This window comes from Pongo abelii, chromosome 7 (assembly GCF_028885655.2).
Source record: "Pongo abelii isolate AG06213 chromosome 7, NHGRI_mPonAbe1-v2.0_pri, whole genome shotgun sequence".
In the NCBI taxonomy this organism is placed as follows: domain Eukaryota; kingdom Metazoa; phylum Chordata; class Mammalia; order Primates; family Hominidae; genus Pongo; species Pongo abelii.
Window position 1 is genome coordinate 76,200,531 of NC_071992.2, and position 26,511 is coordinate 76,227,041.

Sequence of the window (26,511 nt, forward strand, 5' to 3'; positions counted from 1 at the left end):
TCCCCAAATTAATGCTTTTATAGTTTCTTATGCCTGCCTTTACTGCAATCTCTAAACATAAATTGTAAAGATTTCATGGACACTTTTCACTTCCCCAGTCAATACCCTTGTGATTTCCTATGCCCGTCTTTACTTTAATCTCTTAATCCTGTCAGCTGAGGAGGATGTATATCACTTCAGGACCCTGTAATAATTGCATTAACTGCACAAATTGTACAGCATATGTGTTTGAGCAATATGAAATCTGGGCACTTTGAAAAAAGAACAGGATAACAGCAATTGTTCAGGGAATAAGAGAGATAACCTTAAACTCTGACCGCTGGTGAGCCGGGTGGAACAGAGCCATGTTTCTCTTCTTTCAAAAGCAAATGGGAGAAATATCGCTGAACTCTTTTTCTCAGCAAGGAACATCCCTGGGAAAGAGAATATGCACCTGGAGGTATGGGCCTATAAATGGCCCCCCCCAGGTGTGCCCGTCTCTTATGGTCGAGACTGCAGGGGTGAAGTAGACCCCAGTCTCCCATAGCACTCCCAGGCTTGTTAGGAAGAGGAAATTCCCACCTAATAAGTTTGGTCAGACCAGTTGCTCTCAAAACCCTGTCTCCTGATAAGATGTTATCAATGACAATGGTGCCCAAAACTTCATTAGCAATTTTAATTTCGCCTAGGTCCTGTGGTCCTGTGATCTCGCCCTGCCTCCACTTGCCTTGTGATATTCTATTACCTTGTAAAGTACTTGATGTCTGTGACCCACACCTATTTGCACACTCCCTCCCCTTTTGAAAATCCCTAATAAAAAATTGCTGGTTTTTGCGGCTTGTGGGGCATCACGGAATCTACCGACATGTAATGTCTCCCCCAGACGCCCAGCTTTAAAATCTGTCTCTTTTGTACTCTGTCCCTTTATTTCTCAAGCTGTCCAATGCTTAAGGAAAATAGAAAAGAACCTACATGACTATCGGGGCAGGTTCCCCAATAGACGTAGATATGTACACAGGAAGATCATAGGAAGACACAGGGAGAAGGCAGCCATCTAAAGGCCATGAAGAGAGGCCTCAGAAGAAACAAACCTGTTGACATCTTCATCTTTGACATCTTACCTCCAGAACTGCGAGAAAATAATTTTTCTTGCTTAAGCCGCCCAGTTTGTGGTGATTTGTTATGGCAGCCTTAGCAAACTCATGCATCCGTCCAACTTTTTGCACCTGATTTCAGATGCCTGGGGTAACTTTATGGTTATAATTTGATCCATGTCTCTGTCCTTATGGGCAAAGAATGCATTGACCATATATCATGAGAATCCTGGCCCACTTGGCAGCTCTGTTTCCCACTGTGAGTTTAACTGGCATTCTGGTTAATGCATCTGTCTTATGAGCATGGGTAGGGTGGCTCATTTTGAATACCTCTCATACTTGTGTGTGCTGGCAAAATTGAGCTCCTGGACCTGAAGAACCATTTTCACATTGAAAATGTTTTGGCTGTAATTCCTATTGTGTAACATAAAGTAAATATTTAGCTTTTCAAGTGCCTTTTATTTTTTATTTTTTAAAGAAATTCGTACAGCAGATAGCCCCATTCCAACCCTAACCACTTATCTTCTGAAGTTTTATGGTCAAAGATGGGATGGAGGGATGGGATAATGTTTTGGCACATGATGAGGATGTCAGGTATTCAAAGAACTTAGAAAAATAAGCCTTAAAGTTTAGTAGTTTATTTTTAAGCTGTATTAAATATCCTAGCAGTCACTTTAAATGGGCTATATAAAAGTATAATTATACTTTTATAATGGGCTATATAAAAGTAGCATTAAATTTATTGCTCTGGCCACATGGCACATGGTCAGTGGGAATGTACATAAAAATAGCTCAAGAGGTGAGTAATTGTACTAAAGTCACTGTGTACCTGAGCTTGACAAACTGTGAATTCAAGCTGCTTATTATATTGGGTCAACCTCATGAGCTAGCTTGTTTTCCAGTGATTGAAGGTAAAGTTTAATGGATGTCTTTTTTTACTACGATTATGGAGAAGAATCAAGTTTGCACTTGAATTTTCATCAATCTATAAACAGGATCCTACTAGCTAGAAGTTTGAAGCCTCATATTTCCTCCTTTGTATTCAATGGCGTTGAACTTGGAATTGTGGCCCTGAAATTGAAAATGTGTGTGTGTGTGTGTGTGTGTGTGTGTTTTCTGTGTGCCATCTTATTCATCCATGTAAAGGTTTCAAAGTCACTGCCAAGAGAGGTGGAATTTAATTGACAATAGGAGAGCTTTGTTGTTTTCCAGACTGAGTGCTGTTGCTACTCAGGAAGCTGACCTTGGGTAAATGGATTCCCGTCTCCTACCACCCCTGAGTCATTCCACCCCTTGTTCACTCGATTTCTTGGATCCTTTTCAAGGTGTGGACACAGCAACTGAGCAGTGGAAACCCAATCCTGGTTTGTGAAAGGAGTTATCTTATACAGGGCAGATTAACTAACAAGCAGGATGGGAGGAGAACGGGGAGAAAATATACGCTTGCCTTCACTTTCTCCTCTCCTAGACTGCCTTGGGGATTGAGATTTCTTTACGGTCATCGTGAATTTAGAGTTCTCTTAATAAAGAGTGTCGCCATCTGAATTGTACACTGACTTCTCTCACAGGATAATAGATGAAATATTGGCACAGGCTCCTTACTGTTGAAATCGTTAAGAACTCACTGTCACATGGCAAAAACTGGATGCTGAGGGAATATGATTGAGAGACTAGAATCCTTAAGAATAGAGTGGAAGATCCCCAAAGCCTTGCTAGCCAAAAACATGCTCTGGAAGCCACAGAGTGCTCTTGAGATATATCTGTTGAGCTCCATCCACCCTCTAGTCTGTCTGAAGGAAGTTTAGCAGACCTTGCTAGTATTTGTCTTTCAGCTTCCTCAGAAAGATGAAGATGCTGTTTCATTGGCTAAGCTTTGCATCATAGGCACTCCAATGTGTCTGTGCATTCGAACAGAGAAGAGGGGCTTATCTGAGAGGAGGAAGATGGAGGAACCAGATTGATTTCATTACCTTGGAAGCAGGATTATAAGATGACAGTTTAGTAATAGTATTTTATCCAAGGCAGGGAAAAAATATTGTAGATATAACAAGGATTTGAACCCACAGTTTTCTGTTTCCATTATGATCTGGCCCCTCAACCTGTGCAAAGCAAGGAGACAGCTGAGCAGAGTTCAGCCTCTGCCTCAGAGCTAAATCTTAGTTTGGATCCCGAGAGCCTAGCAGATAGTTTCTGATCATGTGAATCTTGGGCAGATTTCTTATTGGTGTTCTTTTTTATGTCAGTATACAGTCTTTGAAAAAATATCATTCAATTCCTGGGCCATTATACATATATTTTCCTTCTGAAGGGTGAAACAAATGCACAGATTTAAGCATTTTTAGTCTTTCTAAGTTCTCCATTACACATGAAAAGTTTGCTCATCACTCATCTAGGTCTAAATTTTCCATCTTCTCTTTTCTAAAATACAATTTTAATGAACCAAAGTTTATTGAAATCTCAGCTCCTCTAAAATTTTTCATTATCCTTTCTGAGACTTTTTCATGATTTTCCTTCAATTTTCCAAGTGTTGTGATATGTAGCATCTCATAACTATAGGTGGATTTGGTTTTGATTTATAAAAGATCTCTTATACTTACAGAATAGAAAGTTGGAGTTGCAGATATTCCTCATTCACTGAGATAGTAAACACCATGAACCACTAGAAGAGAATGGGAGGGGCCAAATGAAAAGGGCTATAGTGCTGATTGTGACTTTTTATTTAACAGACTAGCTAACTTTAAGGGGAGAAGGAGGAGGGAAAGTAGCCTGCAACAAATGTTCAAGCTCTTCTAAAATGTCAATGCTACGAATAGTGTATTTTGGATCAAAGGTATGTCTCAACTCTCCATTTAGCTCCTCCTTTAGAATATTGAATATATTAACATCATGGTTCAGTTTAACACACTTCAATTAAACGTGTATTATGTTCTAAACTGTGGGCTTGATACTAGACTTCATAAAAACTGGCCTAGGAAAGCACAGGCTGTTTAAGACCTCGATTAAGACCTCGAAAGCACAGGCAACAAAAGCAAAAGTAATCAAAGTAGTTGATTTACCAAACTAAAAAATTTCTGCACAGCAAAAGGAAACAATCAACAGAGTGAATAGACAACCCACAGAGTGGGAGAAAATATTTGTAAACTACTTATACAGCAGAGGATTAATATCCAGAATATACAAGGAACTCAAACATCTCAACAGCAAAAAACCCCAATTTAAAAAATGGACAAATGATATGAATGAACGTTTCTCAAAAGAAGACATGCAAATGCTAACAAATGTATGAAGAAACACTTGACATAATTAATCATCAGGGAAATGCAAATCAAAACCACAGTGAAGTATCATTTCACTCCAGTTAGGATGACTACTATCAAAAAGACAAAAAATAACAAATGCTGGTGATGATATGGAGAAACGGGGACTCATACATTGTTGGTGGGAATGTAAACTAGAACAGTCACTATGGAGAGCAGTATAGAGGTTTCTGAAAAAACTACCAGTAGAAATACCAGATGATCCAGCAATACCACTACTGGGAATTTGTCCAAAAGAAAGGAAATCATAATATCAAAGAGACATCTGCACCTCCATGTTTATTGAAGCCGTATTCAAAAATAGTCACAATATGGAGTCAACCTGGGTGTCCAAAAACAGATGAATCGTTAAAGAAAATGTGGTGTATGTATACCACGGAATACTATTCAGCCATAAAAAAGAATGAAATACTGTTATTCACATCAACATGGAAGGAATGGAGGAGATTATGTTAAGTGAAATAAGTCAGGAAGAGAAAATTAAACACCACATGTTCTCACTCATACGTGAAAGCAAAAAGAAATTGATTTCATAGAAGTAAAAAGTAGAACAGAATATACTAGAGTCTGGGAAGGATAGGAGAAAAGGAGAGGAATAGGGAGAAATTTGTTAAAGGACACAAAATTACCCTGATCTGATTACCACACATTATATGTATTGAAACATTACTATGTACTCCATGAATATGTATAATTATTATATGTCAATTAAAAAAAAAAAACAAGGCCAGGCATGGTGGATGACGCCTGTAGTCTCAGCACTTTGGGAGGCTGAGGCGGGTGGATAGCTTGAGGTCAGGAGTTCGAGACCAACCTGGCTAACGTGGTGAAACTCCATCTCTAGTAAAAATACAAAAAAAAAAAAAAAATAGCTGGGAGTAGTCAGGGGAACCTGTAATCCCAGCTACTAGGGAGACTGAGGCAGGATAACCACTTGAACCTGGGAGGTGGAGGCTGTAGTGAGCTGAGATCGTGCCATTGCACTCCAGCCTGGGCAACAAGAGTGAAACTTCGTCTCAAATAAAACAAAACAAGAGGCAACAACTGAGCTCAAGGTACTCACAATTGTTGGGGGGAGATGAAGGTAGACAAAGAACCTCACTAGAATGTGGCTAATGCTCAGACAGAGGTGTTCATAGGATCTCTGAGGTCACTGAAGGACAGAGTAGTGGGAAGCTTAGCTAATGGCTGCAGTCATTTATTTTTTATTTTTTTAGTAGGTCTTATTAATTCTTTTTCTTTTTTCTTTATTTCTTTGTTTCTTCTTTTAGAAAAAAATGTGATACATGTGCAGAACATGCAGGTCTGTTACATAGGTATACATGTACCATGATAGTTTGCTGCACCTATTGACCTGTCTTCTAAGTTCCTTTCCCTCACTTCCCCCCACCAACAGGCCTTGGTATATGTTGTTCTCGTCTCTGTGTCCATGAGTTCTTGTTGTTCAACTCCCACTTATGAGTGAGAACATGTGGTGTTTGGTTTTCTGTTCCTGTGTTAGTTTGCTGAGGATGATAGCTTCCAGCTTCATCCATATCCCTGCAAAGGACATGATCTCATTCCCTTTTATGGCTGCATAGTAGTCCATGGTGTATATGTACCACATTTTTCTTATCCAGTCTGTCATCAATGGGCATTTGGTTTGTTTCCATGGCTTTGCTATTTTAAATAGTGCTGCAGTAAACATATGTGTGTATGTGTCTTTATAGTAGAGTGATTTATATTCCTTTGGGTATATACCCGGTAATGGGATTGCTGGGTCAAATGGTATTTCTGGTTCTAGATCCTTGAGGAATTGTCATACTGTCTTCCACAATGGTTGAACTAATTTACATTACCACCAACAGTGTAAAGGTGTTCCTATTCCTCCACAGCCTTGCCAGGATCTATTGTTTCCTGACTTTTTAATAATCGTCATTCTGACTCGCATGAGATGGTATCTCATTGTGGTTTTGATTTGCATTTCTCTGATGATCAGTGATGTTGAGCTTTTTTTCATATGTTTGTTGGCCATGTAAATGTCTTCTTTTGAGAAGAGTTTGTTCATATCCTTTGCCCACTTTTTGATGGGGTTGTTTGTTTTTTTCTTATAAATATGTTTAAGTTCCTTGTAAATTCTGGATATTAGACCTTTGTCAGATGGGTAAATTGCAAAATCTCCCATTGCATTTCTGCCATTCTGTAGGTTGCCTGCTCACTCTGATGATAATTTCTTTTGCTGTGCAGAAGCTCTTTAGTTTGATTAGATCCTGTTTGTCAATCTTGGCTTTTGTTGCAGTTACTTTTGGCGTTTTTGTCATGAAGTCTTTGTCCATGCCTACATCCTAAAAGGTATTGCCTAAGTTTTCTTCCGGGGTTTTTATGGCTTTGAGTTTTACATTTAAGTTTTTAATCCATCTTGAGTTGATTTTTGTATAAGGTGTAAGGAAGGGGTCCAGTTTCAGTTTTCATCATATAGCTAGCCAATTTTCCCAGCACCATTTACTGACTAGGAGATTCTTTTCCAATGGCTTATTTTTGTTAGGATTGTTGAAGATCAGAGAGTTGTAGATGAGTGGTGTTATTTCTGGGTCTCTGTTCTGCTCCATTGGTTTATAGGTCTGTTTTGGTACCAGTACCATGCTGTTTTGATTACTGTAGCCTTGTAATATAGTTTGAAGTCAGGTAGCGTGATGCCTTCAGCTTGGTTCTTTTTGCTTAGGAATGTCTTGGATATAGAGGTTTTATTTTTATTTTATATGAAATTTAAAATAGTTTTTTCTAATTCTGTGAAAAATGTCAGTGGTAGTCTGATGGGAATAGAATTAGATCTGTAAATTGCTTTGGGCAGAATGGCCATTTTCATGATATTGATTCTTCCTATCCATGAGCATGGAATGTTTTTCCATTTGCTTCTGTCCTCTCTTATTTCCTTGAGCATTGATTTGTAGTTCTCCTTGAAGAAGTTATTCATGTCCCTTGTTAGCTGTATTCCTAGGTATTTTATTCTCTTTGTAGTGCTTATTTTATTCTCTAGTGTAGTGCTTGTGAATGGGAATTCGTTCATGATTTAGCTCTCTGCTTGCCTATTATTGGTGTAAAGGAATGCTTGTGACTTTTGCACACTGATTTCGTATCCTGAGACTTCGCTGAAGTTGCTTATCAGTTCAAGAAGTTTTTGGGCTGAGATGATGGGGTTTTCTAAATATAAAATCATGTCATCTGGAAACAGAGACAACTTGACTTCCTCTCTTCCTATTTGAGTACACTTTATTTCTTTATCTTGCCTGATTGCCCTGGCCAGAACTTCCAATTCTATGTTGAATAGGAGTGGTGAGAGAGGGCATCCTTGTCTTGTGCCGGTTTGCAAAGGGAATCCTTCCAGCTTTTGCCCATTGAGTGTGATATTGGCTGTGGGTTTGTCATAAATAGCTCCTATTATTTTGAGATATATTCCATCAACACCTAGTCCATTGAGAGTTTTTAACATGAAGGGATGTTGAATTTTATCAGAGGCCTTTTTCTGCATCTATTCAGATAGTCATGTGGTTTTTGTCTTTGGTTCTGTTTATGTGATGGGTTACATTTATTGATTTGTGTATGTTGAATCAGCCTTGATTCCAGGGATGAAGCTGACTCGATCACAATGGGTAAGATTTTTGATGTGCTGCTGGATTCAGTTTGCCAATATTTTATTGAGGATTTTTGCATTGATGTTCATCAAGGATATTGGCCTGAAGTGTCCTCTTTTTGTTGTGTCTCTTCCCAGTTTTGGTATCAGGATGATGCTGGCTTCATAAAATGAGTGATGGAGGAGTCCCTCCTTTTCAATTGTTTGGAATAGTTTCAGAACCAATGGTACCAGCTTGTCTTTGTACCTCTGGTAGAATTCAGCTGTGAATCCATCGAATCCTGGGCTTTTTTGGTTGGTAGGTTATTAATTATTGCCTCAATTTCAGAGCTTGTTATTGGTCTATTCAGAGATTTGACTTCCTCCTGATTTAGTCTTGGTAGTATGTTTGTATCAAGGAATTTATCCATTTCTTCTAGGTTTTCTAGTTTATTTGCATAGAGGTGTTTATAGTACTCTCTGATAGTAGTTTTGTATTTCTTTGTCAGTGGTGATATCCCCTTTATCATTTTTTATTGTGTCTATTTGATTTTTCTCTCTCTTCTTCTTTATTAATCTAGCTAATGATCTATCTATTTTGTCATTTTTCTTTAAAAACCAGCTCCTGGTTCGTTGATATTTTGGAGGGTTTTTTCTGTCTCTATGTCCTTCAATTCTTCTCTGATCTTAGTTATTTCTTGTCTTTTGCTACCTTTTTGGATTTGTTTGCTCTTGCCTCTCTAGTTTTTTTAATTGTGATGTTAGGGTATCAATTTGAGATTTTTCTGGCTTTCTGATGTGGGCATTTAGTGTTATAAATTTCTCTCTTAATACTTCCTTAGCTGTGTCCCAGACAGTCTGGTACATTGTCTTTTTTTTCTCATGGATTTCAAAGAATTTCTTGATTTCCACCTTAATTATTTACCCAGGAATCATTTTATTCAGGAGCAGGTTGTTCAATTTCCATGAGTTTCTATGAGTGAGTTTCTTAATCCTGAGTTCTAATTTGATTGCACTGTGGTCTGAGAGACTGCTTGTTATGATTTCAGTTCTTTTGCATGTGCTGAGGAGTGTTTTACTTCCAATTATGTGGTCGATTTTAGAGTAAGGGCCATGTGGCATGGAGAAGGATGTATATTCTGTTGATTTGGGGTAGAGAGTTCTGTAGACATCTACTAGGTCCACTTGACCCAGAGCTGAGTTCAAGTCCTGAATATCCTTGTTAGTTTTCTGTCTTGTTGATCTGTCTAATACTGACAGTGGGGTGTTAAAAGTCTCCCACTATTATGGTGGGGTAGTGTAAGTCTCTTTGTAGGTCTCTAAGAACTTGGTGCTCCTGTATTGAGTGCATATATATTTAGGATAGTTAGCTCTTTTTGTTGAATTGATTCCTTTACCATTATGTAATGCCCTTCTTTGTCTTTTTTTTTGATCTTTGTTGGTTTAAAGTCTGTTTTGTCAGAGACTAGGATTGCAAAAAAAAAAGACCTGCTTTTTTCTCTTTCCATTTCCTTGGTAAGTTTTCCTCAATTCCTTTAATTTGAGCCTGTTTGTGTCTTTGCACATAAGATGGGCCTCCTGAATATAGCACACTGATAGGTCTTGACTCCTTATCCAATTTGCCAGTCTGTGTCTTTTAATTGGAGAATTTAGCCCATTTACATTTAAGGTTTGTATTGTTATGTATGAATTCGATCCTGGCATCAAGATGCTATTTGGCTATTTTGCACACTAGTTGGTGCTGTTTCTTCATAGTGTCATTGGTCTTTATATTTTGGTGTGTTTTTGCAGTGTCTGGTACCAGTTTTTGTTTTCTACATTTAGTGCTTCTTTCAGGAGTTCTTGCAGGGCAGGCCTGGTGGTGATGAAATCTCTCAGCATTTGCTTGTCTGGAAAGCATTTTATTTCCGCTTCACCTATGAAGCCTAGTTTCGCTGGATATGAACTTCCGGGTTGAAAATTATTTTCTTTAAGAATGTCGAATATTGGCCCTCACTCTCTTCTGGCTTGTAGGGTTTCTGTTGAGAGATCCACTGTTACTCTGATGGGCTTTCCTTTGTAGGTGACCTGGCCTTTCTCTCTGGCTGCTCTTAACATTTTTTCCTTCATTTCAACCTTGGAGAATCTGATGATTATGTGTCTTGAGGTTGATCTTTTCATGGAGTATCTTAATGGTGTTCTCTGTATTTCCTGAATTTGCATGTTGGCCTGTCTTCCTAAGTTGGGGAAATTCTCCTGGATAATATCGTGAAGTGTGTTTTCCATCCTGGTTCCATTCTCTTCAACTCTTTCAATCAATTGTTGGTTTGGTCTGTTTACATAGTCCCATATTTCTTGGAGGCTTTGCTCAAACCTTTAGATTCTTTTTTCTCTATTCTTGTCTGCATGTCTTATTTCAGTGAGGTGGTCTTCAAACTCTGATACCCTTTGTTCTGCTTGGTTGATTTGGTTAATACTTATGTATGCTTCACGAAGTTCTCGTGCTATGTTTTTCAGCTCCATTAGGTCATTTATGTTCCTCTTTAAACTGGTTATTCTGGTTAGCAATTCCTCTAACCTTTTATCAAGTTTCTTGGCTTCTTTGCCTAGCTTAGCATAGATTTTTATTAACCATCTTCTAAAGCCTACTTCTGTCAATTCATCTATCTGCTCCTCCGTCCAGTTTTGCCCCCTTAATGGAGAGATGTGATCACTTGGAGGAAAGAGGCACTCTGGCCTGTTGGGTTTTCAGCATTTTTTCATTGATTCTTTCTCATCTTCGTGAGTTTGTCTAGTTTCGTTCTTTGAGACTGCTAACTCTTGGATGGGGTTTTTTGTGAGGGCCTTTTGTTGTTGCTGATGCTGTTGTTGTCATTTTCTGCTTGTTTGTTTTTCTTTTAATAGTCAGGCCTCTCTTCTGTAGGGCTGCTGCAGTTTGCTGGGGGTTCACTTCAGGCCCTATTCATCTGATTCACTCCCGTGTCTGGTGATGTCACTCAAGAAGGCTAGAGAACAGCAAAGATGAGTGACTGCTCCTTCTTCTGGCACCCAACTTCGAGGGGCACCAACCTGATGCCAGTAGGATCGCTCCTATATAGGGTGTCTGACAACCCCCGTTGGGGGGTCTCACCTTGTTGGGTGGCATAGGGAGCAGGATCCATTTAACAAAGCACTTTGATTGCAATCCTAGTCTCTGACAAAAGAGACTTTAAACCAACAAAGATCAAAAAAGACAAAGAAGGGCATTACATAATGGTAAAGGAATCAATTCAACAAAAAGAGCTAACTATCCTAAATATATATGCACCCAATACAGGAGCACCAAGATTCATAAGACAAATTCTTAGAGACCTACAGAAAGACTCAGACTCTCTCAGTAGGGAGAATTTCTAACCCTCTAAGTGCACCATGAATTCTCTTTTGTAGCTTTTAGAGAAATAGAAATGAATGATATATTCGTGTTTTACCAAAGTAATTTTATAGTTTGGAAAATGGAAATTTAAAAATATAAATGTGGCTAGGCATGATGGCTCATGGCTGTAATCCCAGCAATTTGGGAGGCTGAGGCGGGTGGATCGCTTGAGTTCAGGAGTTTGAGACCAGCCCGACCAACATGGTGAAACCCCATTTCTACTAAAAATACAAAAATTAGCCTGGGTATGATGTCATATGCCTGTAGTCCCAGCTACTTGGGAGGCTGAGGCAGGAGAATCACTTGAACCCTAGAGGTGGAGGTTGCAGTGAGCTGAGATAGTACCATTATACTACAGCCTAGGCAATTGAGCGAGACTCTGTCTCAAAAAATAAAATAAAATAATAAGAAAAAAAGAATGTAAAAATTTCTTTATGCATAGTAGATGGTTATTATTAATTATGGTCAACCACCTTTTATACTTATGAAATCCTGAAAAACAAGCTTTAAAAATCACACATTGTTATTTTTAAGTGTAATTATTTGCAGCCTTATTTCAATGCTCTGAACTTGTTAAGATTTGAAAATGAGATTTTTCCACTGGATTCTCAAATCTGAGCAGTTTCAGCGCCAAAGGGATTTTTCTAAATTCATATCATAGTTACCTTTACTGGTTTTACAGGAAATGAACCATTAGTATGATACTTGAATAAGAAGAAAAAAAATCCTACTTTATTTTTTCCTGTGCAGAATGTACAATTCAAATGGTGGAAAGAAAATGCATTCTATAAGCCAGCATGTGTATTTCAGGCAATTTGCGCAATGTACAATGGTCTGAGCCACTTACCTGGACAGTACCACCCAGGGAAAATGATTAGTTGGAATTAATAGAATTTGGGCTTCAACTCAGTTTATTGGCAACTCCTGTGCTTTCATTAATCCCCAGGATGCATCTGCCTTTCATGGTAGTGCTTCCTCCTGGGTAGCAACTGCTAAATGTAGTGCACTGAACAAAGTATGTGCAATCCAATTATACCAGGAAAGATGGTGTAACCATTGGGTTTCTAATGTTACCACGGCAAAGTCATCTTTGCTTATTTGTCAAGACATTTTATGTAAGCTTTTTAAGAAGAAAAAAACAAATTCTGAATTTCCAGTTTGAGATGCATGGACGATACCACCTAACTTTGACTACAGTGAACATAATCATTGTGCTTGTATCAGTATTAGAAGTGTTGCAAATGGAGCAGAGATGCATACTGAAGTAAAATTAATATGCTCCAGAAACAAAAAAGCACAAGCTGGTCATATCATTATTTTTATAAAACCTACTGGCTCTTTTCAAGATCGCTGAATTAATTAGTGAATAATAAATGTCACTTTTTAAAGGAAAGTCAGCCCACAATTTTTTGTTCAAAGGTATTATTAAAAATCGTTTCAGAAAATTGACTGCGTTCTTGCCTTGCAAGACACTAATGAAATTTGTTTTAAAAAATTGAAACAAACTTTTCAGACACTAAAAGTTTTCCAACTTCAGCCTTGGCCCTTAAAACTATAAGGTATTTTTCTCACATGAGCCCTTTAATTTTGTGCATAGCTGACTTTGTGGAACCTGAGTGTTAAAGAAGTATCAAATCCTCCACTTTGTATCTTGATGTTTTCTTGGAGCAGCATTTGTGACTGAACTATTTGCCTTTGAAATCAATAAAATTTAGAGTGAATGAAGAATAATCTTGGAATCTTCCTTATAATGACTTTTAAGATCAAAATCATCTTCTGTTCACTGGCAATCATGTAAGCTGTCCTGTAACATCAACTCTTCATTTTAACACTGAGGCTGGGGAGGGAAGAGTGTCAAACTGGGGGGAAAGATAACTGGTTGCTATTTGGTGTCAGCAGTGATAACTCACACCCATCCAGCGAGGACATCGGAAAGCAATGGGCTCTAAAGAGGATGGTGCAGCTGCAGTAATGACAGTCTCCCTTTAGAAAGTAATTTGAATGAATAAGAGTTCCTTTCTGATGATCCAGGGTTTCAGAATTATATGAAGAACACCTGCTATATTACGAAAACATGTTTTTTTTTTGTTCAGCTTCAGTGTTAAGTTTAGCTTTTCAGAAATAGTTCAACATTATATCGAGGGCTGATTCTAACTGATAAGATCTGAGTAGTTGGAAGGCACACTACAAGACAAAGCTGTATTGTCAATAGGTGGACAATGTTTGCATGTGCCCTTAGCAGTGTAGATGTGTCCTAATAAATGAGCAAAGTAGATTGATTCTACCATAGACCAGCAGTGCTATTTTGAATTAATTCTCATTAAGAATGAAGTCCCTTTTGGATGTGAGGAATTAGCCCTTCAAGGATTAGGCGAGAAATGCTTTTTTTTTTTTTTTTTTTTAAATATGTTGAGGTCTTATAATATTTCTGATCAGGTACACAGCTGTAAAATCTGATTCTGGGAAGCTATATAATCACATTTCCAGCAGTCCTTTGATGTACCCTGAGCTGAAACCACACCATTACATTTTCATGAGAACTTGCTGCTATTTGCCTCATTATAAGCATTTTGTCACATTCTCTCCTGTTTAAATAATCCAACTTAAAAAGAAATACATTGAAGGGACATGAGTCACTGTTTTCATATAATTCTTGTTTTAAATCTGCCAATAAATTAGTAGTTATTTCCCATAAATGTGACATAGTTATTCTCATGTTTACCTTTTTGCTGTTGTGATCATATTTAAATGGAGACAGTCAGAGAGAAGGCTCATCTCGCTCTCTGTCAAAGGTCAGTTGCAAAAGAAGGAGTGTCATTTGGAGATACTTTATATTGGAACAATTGATACCCAAAAGTTAAGTTTTTACAGTCAAAGATGTCTGGGTTCCCAGTAGGGTGAGGTGAGGGGTTTTCCTGGGCACAGGACTTTCAGTGCTAAAACTGTGAAGGCCCAGATAAAAAAATACTGTTAGTCAATCAAGTGATTAGTTGAATAATAGAGCAGTAAGGAGAAAGAGAGGGAAGCCTGGTGGGAAGAGGAAGTGTTTCCTGTTTGAAAATAAAGTACACAGAATACAATACCAGAAGTGATGTGAAGACAAAAAATGAGTGCCCTTGGAAAGTGGAGTCTGTGGGATTCTGTGTTAAGTTCCAAAGAGAAGTGACTTTTTCTGAGAAAGCCTGTTTTTAGGTTTCCTGAATTTTTGGTATGTCTTTTTATTTTTCTAGTAATTTTTTATGATCCATTTTAAAATTTGATTTTATTTAAAAAATTTTTAATTGACAAGTAAAAAATATATATTTATAGTAGACAATATGTTTTGAAATATGGATACATCATGGAATAGCTAAATCAAGCTATTTAACACATGCATCACCTAAAGTACTTATCATTTTTGTGTGTGTTGAGAACACTTAAAATCTACTCTCTTAGCAATTTTCAAGTATACCATGTATGGATGCTCTTCAACTTATGATGGGGTTAGATTCAGATAAACCCCTCATAAGCTGAAAATATAAGTTGAAAATGCATTTAATATACCTAACCTAGCAAACATCATAGCTTAACCTAGCTTACCTTAAACATGCTGAGAACACTTATACAGTAGCCTATAGCTGGGTTAAATCATCTATCACAAAGCCTATTTTATCATAAAGTGTAGAATATTTCATGTAATCTTTGTTTTTATGAGTTCTACTTTTTTACACTCCACATGTAAATGAGATCACACCATATTTGTCTTTCTCTGCCTGGCTTATTTCACTTAATATAATGTCCTCCAGGTTCATCTGTGTTTTTGCAAGTAACAGAATTTCCTTTTTTAAGGCTGAATAGTATTCCACTGTGTACATGTACCACATTTTTAATGCATTTATTCATTGGCAGACACTCAGTTTGAGTCCTTATCTTGGCTATTGTGAATAATGCAACAATAGCATGAGAGTGCAGACATTTCTTCAACATACTGATTTTATTTCTTTCGGATATATATATATCCAGCAGTGGGATTGCTGAGTCATGTGGTAGTTCTATTTTTAAAGGAACCACCATGCTGTTTTCCATAATAGCTATAGTAATTTACATTTCCACCAACAGTGTGCAAAGTCGCCCTTTTCTCCACATCCCACATCCTCCCAACACTTACCTTACATCTTTTTTGATGATTGATGATGTTGAGCACTTTTCATTTACCTATTGGCCATTTGACTGTCTTGAGAAATGTCTATTTAGGTCAAGTTTCCCTGAATTTCAATGAGTAAGTTAAAGCTCAACAGCTAAGTGGTTTGTCTCATCTACTCACTCATTAATTCTTTCAAAAATCTTTATTGAGTACCTCTTCTATGCCAGGCACTGTCAATGGAAATAGAGAACAAAGCAGTGTTCCTCCTCTTGTGAGATTTACATTCAAAACAATGTCCCTGGCCCTTACTGACCACTTGCCTCATGCCAAATGCTTTACCTGTGTTCCCATTCATTCCTCATGACTAATTCCTGAATCCTTTTGTTAGCCCCACTTTCTAGACAGCAAATTGGAGGCTCGGAATGACAAAGTAGCTTGGTGAAGGCAGAAGGTGGGATTTAAGCCACTGTGAGTCTGAAACAAAAGCCCCATGCATGACACTTCACCACACTGGCAGAGGGAGTGTTCTCTCATTCTTGAAGAAAAGCCCTGGATTCAAGAAACGCCTGAGTCATGGGGCATTCACCTTGTGCCAGGCATGTTTATTTCTTCTGAGACAGAGTCTTGCTCTGTCACCCAGGCTGGGTGCAGTGGCGCAATCTTGGCTCACTGCAACCTCTGCCTCCTGGGTTGAAGCGATTTTCCTGCCTCGGTCTTCCAAGTAGCTGGGATTACAGGTGTCTGCCACCATGCCTGGTTAATTTTTGTATTTTGGTAGAGACAAGTTTTCGCCATGTTGACCAGGCTGGTCTCAAACTCCTGACCTCAAGTGATCTGCCCACCTTGGCCTCCCAAAGAGTGGGATTACAGGCCTGAGCCACCGCTCCCAGCTGAGCCAGGCACATTTCTAATAGCCTTCACCTAGAGTCCTCTTATTTGACGTTCACATCAGCTAGGAGAAAAATGCTGAGCTATCTGAAAGGGACCCTTCTCTCTAAGATCTGAGAAGCTCTCTGTTACCAATGATCCTTACACTATGGTGAGGGGGCCTCAGGGTCGGGGAAGGAGTGTTAGACTAAAAGGGAAGATAAGTGAGAGGGAGGAATAAACTAAGGTTGAGGGGAGTGGTCACAGATAAGTTCTTCAAGGCTGTTTTGCTGAACCCCGAAGGAGACCACCTTGTAGCCTGTTTCTACTTTTCTTTGTGAGGGCCAATAATCTTAAATGTTAATACGAACAGAGGGACAGGATGTAGCACAGTGGTTGATCTCACAGACCCTGGACTGCCCAGTTCTAGATCCTAGCTCTCCCATTCTTGGCTGTGAGATATTGGGCCCATGACTAACCTCTCTGAACTTCAGTGATCTCATCTATAAAATGTTAATGATAAAAGTAGCATATTTTTGAAGCTTATTAAGAGAAATTAATTAGGTAATAGACATAAGCACTAAAAATGGCAATAAGTATTGTGCCTGGAGCACAAAATTATCTTTTTAGCTATAATTATTCAAGTCTAAAGTGTATTGATCTTATGTGTAAGGCAAATATTGCTTTTATTTAAATTAACCTTAATTGTGTACTTTATAATTTGCTGTTTTTTCTTTACTTCCCCCTTTTCTGCTCATCACTCAAGCTTCCTACTTGAGCTGAGCAGGATTAGCCCCTTGGCTTAGCGTGTGTCTTATTCTATTTGGGCTGCTATAACAAAAATACCATAAACTAGGTGGCTTACAAACAACAGAAATTTATTTCTCACAGTTTCAAATGCTGGGAAGTCCAATCAAGACACTGGCAGATTTGGTGTCTGAGGAGGGCCTGCTTACTGGTTCATAAATGTCACCTTTTTGATGTATGCTCACATAGTGGAGAGGGCAAGGGGGCTATCTGGGGTCTACTTTAAGAGAGTACTAATCCTATTCATAAGGGTTCTGCCCTTACGACCTAATCACCTCCCAGAGCCCCACCTCCTAATACCATTACCTTGGGGATTAGGTTTCAACATGTGTATCTTAGAGGCACACAAATATTTGTTTATAGTAGTATGCAAAACTGGACAATGTTGTCTATTTGGGGATGCACGACTCAGGGAGGCTGGCTTTCCTAAAAACTGTTTGAATCCATGAGCCAGCCAGGCCAATACCCATGACAGAGTCTGCTGCCATTATAAAAACCGCAAAAGTTCAGGTTAACCACCTCCAGTCTCTTCCTGCAAAACCCATGCATACAGGCACCTGTGCTTGCACACACACACACACACACACACACACACACTCTAATATTAGGAAACATCTCTTATTTTACAGAGCAGTGATTTTCAGCTCTGGATACCCATTAGAATCATGTGGGGAGTTGTAATAGAATTTCAGTTGAATGAATCTATGAAACTAGAATTTTCTGAGTGTTGGGGTAGGTCTCTGTATTTTTTAAAAGATCTCTAGGTGATTCTGATGTGCAGTCAAGGTTGAGACCCACTGCTCTAAAGCAAATCCATTCCCGTTGTCCCTTCCTCCCACCCACCTTCCTGGCACAAGGAGAGTTTCACCTCCTGAGTATAACAGAACATTTTTGGAATTCACCTATTGTATTATTTAAGGTATTATGGATGACAAATAACAGAAATCCCAGTAGAAACAGGATCACCTGGAAACTTGCTGGAAATACGAATCCTCAGGTCCTGTCCCAGACAACAGAATCTGAAACTGGGAATGGGGGAGGACAGGAAATTGCCTGAATAAATTATCTGGGTAACGCCAGCATAGGCTGAAGTTTGGTGTAGACCAGTAGGGACCCATCCCTAGCAAGGAAGTTGGGATCACTTTCAGTGGAACCTTACCCATGCTACACAATGCAGGAGTGGGGGGCAACGGTGGATGCTGGGGAGGTGGGCACAGTGCCCTCTATGCATGTATTTTGCTGAAGTAACATTGGATGCTTAGATCCTAGTGCTCCAAGGAGCAGCCAGAGAAGGAGCCCTAAGTTTTTTTTTTTTTTTTTTGTGAGACGGAGTCTCGCTCTGTTGCCCAGGCTGGAGTGTAGTGGTGTGATCTCGGCTCACTGCAAGCTCCACCTCCCGGGTTCACGCCATTCTCCTGCCTCAGCCTCCCAAGTAGCTGGGACTACAGGCACCTGTAGCAATGCCCAGCTAATTTTTTGTATACTTTTAGTAGAGACGGGGTTTCACCGTGTTAGCCAGGATGGTCTCGATCTCCTGACCTCGTGATCCGCCTGCCTCAGCCTCCCAAAGTGCTGGGATTACAGGCGTGAGCCACCGCGCCCGGCCGAGGAAAGTTTTAGGATAGTGTTAAGGTACAATTTGCACTGGAGACCTCCAGTTAGCTAAATGCAAGAGGTCTGTTCCTCATTTGGGAGGCCACATTTGGGACTTTTGTGAGTATGGAAAGTTTGTGGATCTTTTTGAATAAGAAACCAGGCTTAAAATAAAATCTTATGTAACTCCCCAAATCTCCAAACTAGTTTCCTTCCTTTGAGAGATTCATCTCTATAAAATATTTTACTAAATAGAAACTGATCAGATCTGCATGTGGTGGTGTGAGAAAGAGGCTGCCATAAAATACTCCGTAGTCTTCTTAATATATGGATATTCATAAATCTAGAAACTTACTGAACGACTTCCACACCCTCAATTTCCATATTTGAATATCCTCTGTCTTGGACTTTTTGACCCAGCATCATGCAGTTACCTTGGCAATTGTCTGACAATGTCATTCTATCTGCCCTAGGAAAGGTGGGACTAGTTGGACAAAGGGCAACAGTATTACTTATGCTTTATCTCAACATTTTGCATTAAAATTAACCACATTTGATCATCTCTTTAACTCCTCATTGATGTTTGGAATTTTCTTCACTTTTCATCTGTTTCCTAGAATCTCTGGAAAATAAAAAAATACATAAAAACCATATAACCATATAAAATTTAGTAGAGGGTAAAATATGTTTTTTAAGCATATCTGAAGAAGATAGTAATTGTGTTAATACTTTTCAAAAACTCATTATTTATTAATCAAATGACAAACACCTTAACAGGCATATGAACATTTGACAGTTTGAACCTTCAAAAGGAAATCACTTAAGAGGAAATTGTACCCATCCTTCTCCCTCAGTAATAATTGAGAAGTATTAGGAAATAAATGTTTATCTACCAGACAAGTTAAGCAAGAGTTTGTAATTTTGTGTTCCACTAGGTAAATGAGAATTTTCAGGGCGTCAACACATTCTGAACACCCTTGCCTTGTTAGGACCTCGGAATTGGAGGATAATTGTTATTTCAGTGTATGATATTCGGTGAGGTACGAACAGGGAATGGATTTATGTTTCTCTTCACCATTGTTGTCAGCCATTCTCTATCAACTCTTTCTCCTTTCTCTTGCCATAGTGAAGTCTCAGAAAGAACCCGTAGCTTTTTGTAACATTTGGTTACTTAAAAGACAGACTCTGTATCAAAAAAAAAAAAAAAAAAAAACGGAAAGAAAGAAAAAGAAAAAGAAAAAAAAAGTCCACGTCAGTCAGGTCTAGTTTAAGATTTCAAACTGCTTCTGGCTTAATTCCCTACTCTTAGAACCAGACTCCTTCCCATTCTGCCTCCAGAGCCATGTCTCCGGGCTGGGTGCCCCCTGGCTTCTCACTGCCAGGTCTCCTCTCCTGGCAGCCTGCCCTCCTGGCTGGGAAAAGGGCCTGTGACAGGCACAGTGTCCGTGGAGCCCAAGGAGACAAGCGTACATCCTTGCTGCACGGGCTGGGGGTTGCCACACACTCCATTCTCTGCCCGGTGGGTGAATCAGCAAGTGGGCTGGATGAGGCTGCCCCAGGCTGACCTCATCCCAGGGAATGGGAACCCAGCCTCTTGTCTCCGCACATCCAGTGTTTGGCTTGGTTTTCTTGGAGACTCGCTCTCTCTCCCTTTCTTTTGGTGAGTAGTCCCTCAAAGAGAGAGGAAATGATTGGATGGTGAGTCTTTGCCCTGGAGGAAGTGATACTCTTTTCTTCTTTCCCTGCCCTACTTGGGAAGGGATGATGGGAGGGGCTGAGGCGGCAGTGGCAAGGGTAGGAGGGTAGGCGGGCCAGCTTTCTGGTAAATCCTGGAGGCCCACCACAGACCACCAGCGTTAGGGGTTACCAGCCCAGGGGCAGAAGTCTGCTCTGGCCAGGGGGTAGAGAATGAAGGTGAACTGGATCCTGTCCTTGGCTTGGCTGGACTGTGTGCATGTGTATTCTGGCGAGAGAAACAGCCTGGTTCGACCAGTGCCTGACGTCACTTGTTCTGCTGTGTCAGCATGGCACAGGAGCCTGTATCCCCTTGATACATTTCTCATGAATCACAATAGCTTACATTTCCGGAGTGCTTTTTATATGCCAGATTCTGTGACGGAAGTTCAGGGTACACAGCACAGAAAGACATGTCCTTTTTCTCACATTGAGGGCAACTAGAAGTTCGTATATCCAGTCACAATGAGCCAGGGAGATCCAATCAAGATGAGGCACACATTGAGACTTTCTGGGCTTTCTACACGCTATCCTGTTGCATCCTCAGGTCCACCCTAGGAGACGAGGGAATTGGATTATCCAGTTTTCATATGAGAAACCTGAAGCTTAGGTGTGTGCATAACTTGCCCAAGATCACACGGGTGGACAATGACAGAGCCCAGGTTCAGTTCCCAGCCACTGGTGTTGACGTTAACCACTATCCTTTATGTGGCACTGAGTCTTTCCCAGCCTAGCAGATATGGATCTCCGCAGAATAATGGGGATGCTCAGAGCTCACAGCCCTCAGCATAACTGGTGTAATTTTGCTGTTTTTCATAGTTAGGTCTTTAAAAAAAATAGAGTGGACAGAATGGCTGCTATGGTTAGCTTCTACCCTGCATCTCTATGGAGCAGGCTGTCTTCTTTGTATGCGATATACAGTCCTAGGCAACTTCGGAATGAACATTGTCATCCCAAACAAAGTGAGATGAGTGATGCTTTTTCTGACTGGTCTAATTGCAGCTCACAGATGAACCTAGTAGCCACTTAAATAGGCAGTCTAGGGAACTGGGCATAGCTGAAGGCACTAACAGAATTTGTGGAGACAGCATCTCAATGACTCCGCTTTCCTTTAAGCAATTGCTGGTTAGATTGTGAAGTAAAGACTTCAAAGGTCAAAACACAAGCATGTGCGCAGAACACGAAACTGTCCCAGCTGCCTGAGGAGCTGTGATTGTCCCAAAATTGACCAGAGAAAGTACCCATGCCTGAGGGTGATTCCATTGCAATGCTCTGGCAAATTGCAGAGGACTCCAGTGAGCTACATGGAAATGCTTTAAAAAAAGTGGTTTCAGGAGGCAAGAATTTCAAATCACAGATGCACTTACCTAGTACTGTGCTGTTATCAATAACTACAAATAACTACAATTAAAGCTTAAGAAAATGGAACTTGAGAGGTCACATTTTGTAGAATAGTTTTTTGTTTTATTCAAATTTAGCCCAACTTGCCACTTCATTTTCTTAAGGCTTCTGAACATGTCTTTCAACTAAAACAATTAAACATTTTGAAGGCAAGATTGTCTAGAAAGTAGAGACTAGTAGGGGAAAGGAGAGTTTTCTGTTTGTCTGTACACAATCCTTTTCCTTGCCTGATATATCAAGGAAGGAAGTCTGCATATGTAAGGAGGCTGGAACTCACAAACATCAGGTGATTTGAGTGGAAAGTTAATATATGAATGCCTTGTTCCCCAGCACACCCTCTGTTCTGAGGTTAAGACAGAATGTACAAGCCACTTCTTGTTGCTAGAGATAGAGATCATTAGGGCCAAGATCATTTGAGACTTTACTTCTGTGTTATTAGTCCCCATCTCCAACCTGGGAGCCCTGTGGACAAGAGCAATGTATCATCTGGCACATGGTCAGATGACCCGACACTACTGGGCTGTTAGGTTTCAGACCACAAAATTGGAGGCTGGGGTCCAATCTGTTGAGAGTTGCTATCTCTGTGAGGATCCTTTGTTACCCTCCTGGACTGCTTTCCACCCTTGGTGAGAAAGCAAAGTCTGCCAGTAATGAGTTGGCTGTGCCATAGATTCCCAGGTGAGCTTCCTTCCATTCATCTTGGCTGTGCTGATTTGATGCTAAAATGAGGCAAGGCACTGCCAGGGCCAAGGGTAGAGAAAGAACAGTACATTGGCTAAGGGCATGAGACATGGGCACAACACCTGAAGCCAGAGAAGGGGTGAATGAGAGCCACAAAGGGTATGAGACCGATATTTACACAGTGGCTCAGAGAGGCAGTAGATGTGGTGACAGCACCAATTAAAGATGAATGTGTTCAGCTCGTACATCATAGGGTCCGGAGTGAAACCTACCTGCTAGATGTTAATTTCCAGTAGCAGCAGGCCCTGAAAAGGACTCCTTCCAAGATGAAGCCTGCAGTGGGGCATGCCGACATTTCTGAGACAGTCTGCTGCTCACTTGCTCAGATGTCCCTCTGGGACCTAGAAGTCTAACCAAAAACAGAGCTCTGGAGTTGAGAGTAAAATTTTACAAATGCAGCAGCAGCAGCAGCACTGTTCCTGGGTGGGCAGCCTTTTTCTTTTTGTGAAATCCCGTCTCTCCTCCCTGTGCTCAACACCTGCTAGGCTCTTTAATAGCTCCCCAGGGCCTAGATTCAGCTGGGCTTCATTTACACAAACAAGAAGGATTACATGTTTCTAAATGGAAAAGACTGTAGAGATCATGGAGTTCACCGACCTCATTTTACAAATGAGGAAATGGTGGTCAAGAGAGCTGAGTCGCTTCCCCAGGTCACAGAGCTGGTGCAGGGAATTAGCTCCAATGGAAGAGCCGCACTTGGGATGAGACAGGTCAGAGAGCCAACACCTGCACCTCTGACTGCCTACAATGCTGGTGGATGGCAGAATAGAGTGCAATTCATTAATGAACAAAGTTGTGTTATTAATATGGCTTCATGAACAATCTGGCTCAGAAACACTTAAATCCTGTCTTCAAGATAAATCGATTGATTCTTTATGTGAAGTCCCAAAGAGAAATATAACCAGGGGAGGATGATCAGTAAGACAAAGGGGGATTTTTTAAATTAGCTGGACCTTTGTTATCCAACCCAAGAGAAGTCCAGTGAACTAAAGTCAAACCACAGGATGACTCCTATTTTCAGCATAGCTGGCCAAGGTAGCAAGCCACTGGCCACTGTGATAGAGTCCATTTCAAGAAGGTTGTTGGTCGTGCCTGCAAGGGCAAAATAGGAGAAGAAAAAAAATGGAGGCCAGGCATGGTGGTACATACCTGTAGTCCCAGCTACCCAGGAGGCTGAGGCAGGAGGATCCCATGAGCCCAGGAGTTTGAGGTGGCAGTGAGCTATGATTGCACCATTGCACCCCAGCCAAGGTGATAGAGCAAGACTGGAAAAAGAGGAAAAATAAGAGGAGGAAGTTCATGAAGAAAAGTTCTTCTCTATTTTGAGAATCTTGAAGCCACTGAGCTGAAAGGGACCTCAGAGGTTGTTTCTCCAAACTTCCTCAATTACTAACCTAAGAGCTGAGCATATTGCAGTCTAGAGAGGTAAAGTGAATTATCCTTCAAGTTTGACAAAAATTCTAGGACCTTGGGATAGGTCATGGCACAACAGACTCTCCAGAAGGCAGGGGTTTGATGGGATGCTACAGAGGCTGGAGAGGTGTGAGGAGGGCCCACAGATAAGCAAAGGCCTGTGTCCTACCTATGAATCTGCAACATGTGGAGATGGTCAGACCAAAAAAGGGTGGGCCCTTTTGTTCTCTCCAAAGTCACGGGGATTCAGAGACACAGGGAGCCCAGAGGATGTGCGGTAGGCTTTCTGCTGCCTTAGGGTCACGTAAGCCACAATTTTGTATCCATCCAGGTGCTCCCATGAGAGGAGCCTGGGAGAGAGCAGAACTCTGCAATACTGAGGCATCCAAGCAGAGGCTGAATTAGCTAAAGAGACAGTTTAATTACTGGTTTGGTCTGAGAGTCTGATTTGGTCTAAGAAGGTCTAATTTGTAGGGTTCCTCCTACCCTGTCCCACACCTCTTCCTGACACAGCAGGGGGTCCTATAGAAGATCTGCTTTCTTATTTAAGAAATAAAGAAGCTATGAGATCATTTGAGACTATGCTGTAAATATTTTAAAAAGAGAAACAAAAATTACCTATAATTCTAACACTCAGAAAGGACCTTTGGCTACGGTTTTTGTCCCTTCCTTCCTTTCCTCCCTCTAGCCTTCCTTCTGTCCATTTTTCCTCTTCCTTCCCTTTTCCTTGCCTCCCCTTCCCTCTCTTTCCTTCCCCCGCTTACTACCCTCCACTGTTTTCCTTTCTTTCTTCTGACTGTCCCTCTCCTCCCCTCCTGCCTTCCTTCCCTCCTTTTCTTTTCCCCCCACAAAGAGATATGTTATTAGAAGGCTGTGGTGCGACTTCTGAAGCAAAGAGGATGGCTGTTCTGGGCCTGAGCTGCTGGTAAACCAGGGAATCTCTGCTCTGCTTCCCTTGGCGAACGGCTTCATTCTGTTCTCCAGATGGATGGGTTTTCTCTGCTTCTCAATTCAAGTGACAGGTAGAGGGCCCACCCACACTTGCAAGCTCTTTCTGTTTCCAACAATTACACTCTGCCAATTGGCATCATACCACTCTTGGTTTGAACAAAATTTTTTTATACTTTACTTAATATTTTACTGTGTGCAATTTTTCATGCTATTAAATATTCTTTAAGAAGATTCCATCAAATGAAGATAATTTATTTAATCAATCTGCTATTGGAGCTATTGAGGTAGTTTCTAATTTTTCACTCTAATGGATATCTTTAAACATCAATCTTGGTCCATACCCAGGACTATTTCTGTAAAGTAAACTCCTACATGCTGAGAAGGAAAATTCTCTTGTTTAAAGATACATATGTGTTAGTGGTCTTGATACATTCTGCCAAGTTTCTTTCAGGAAGAAGCAAACCAATTCACACTCCACCACTCCCAGCAGATATAAGAGTGTCCATCTCTGCCACTTCAGCATTTTACCTTTGCCACCTGGACAGTTGAAAAATCGTATCTAATTTTTGTTTCAAAACAAAAAACTATACCTCTTTAAATAACTCCTTAAATAGCATGCTATTAACTGCTTTGTTTAATTTCTTTGTTTAATTTGTTTAATCCCCTCTGTAATTTTATTTGTTACCATTTTATACAAATGTACTATTGCTCCATACAGTTGTACATCGTAGAACCTATGCAACTGGACATATCAGCCCTGCAGAGACATTGTTTAACATTGGTAGAATCACATGTAGAATTTCTGCATATTTCTTTTGTGATTTCTTTTATTGTTACTGTGCTTAGAAAGCCACGCCTTATCTGGAGATCAATTATGTTCTATTATAAGTATTTTTTTTAGTCTTTTAATATATTATTTTTTTAACCAGGTGTGGTGGCTCACGCCTGTAATCCTAGCACTTTGGGAGGCCGAGCTGGGAGGATTTCTCGAGACCAAGAATTCAAGACCCCACCTGGGCAACGTGGTAAGACCCCTGTATCTACAAAAAAATTTAAAAATTAGCTGGGCATGGTGGCTTGTGCCTGGAGTCCCAGCTACTTGGGAGGCTGGGGTGGGAGGATTGCCTGAGGCTGAGAGGTCGAGGCTGCAAGTGAGCCAAGATTACACCACTGCACTCCAGCCTGGGCAACAGAGGGAGACCCTGTCTCAAAAAGTAATTATCTTTTCAATACAAAAACTCATTTTTGAAAGTGCTTCCTCTGAGCCAGTTTTTATGATAAGCTTTCACGCAATATGTATTTTTTGACATGTATATCAGTCCTGTGAGATTGAGACCCTTGTTATCTTCTTGTTTGGAAAATAAAGGCCGTGAGACTCAGAGGGGTGGGTACCATGCCCTGGGTACAAACCCAGGAGGCTGCAGAGCCATAGACTTAGTTCACACCCCTTCCGTCAAACACAGTGCTTTTCCCCAGTAAGCCACTAGGCGAACTCACTTCTTATACAACTG

The 26,511-nt window shown here is 40.3% G+C and overlaps 1 protein-coding gene across 2 annotated transcripts in view; it reads left to right on the forward strand.

Moving 5' to 3' along the window:
- Positions 1-26,511, forward strand: part of CLVS1 (clavesin 1) — a 437,253-nt gene that overhangs the window by 155,163 nt on the left and 255,579 nt on the right. For both annotated transcript variants that reach the window (XM_054560859.2, XM_054560860.2), the window contains one exon: positions 25,930-26,025. The gene's annotated coding sequence lies outside the window, so the exon portion shown is untranslated. The remainder of the gene's footprint in view (positions 1-25,929; positions 26,026-26,511) is intronic.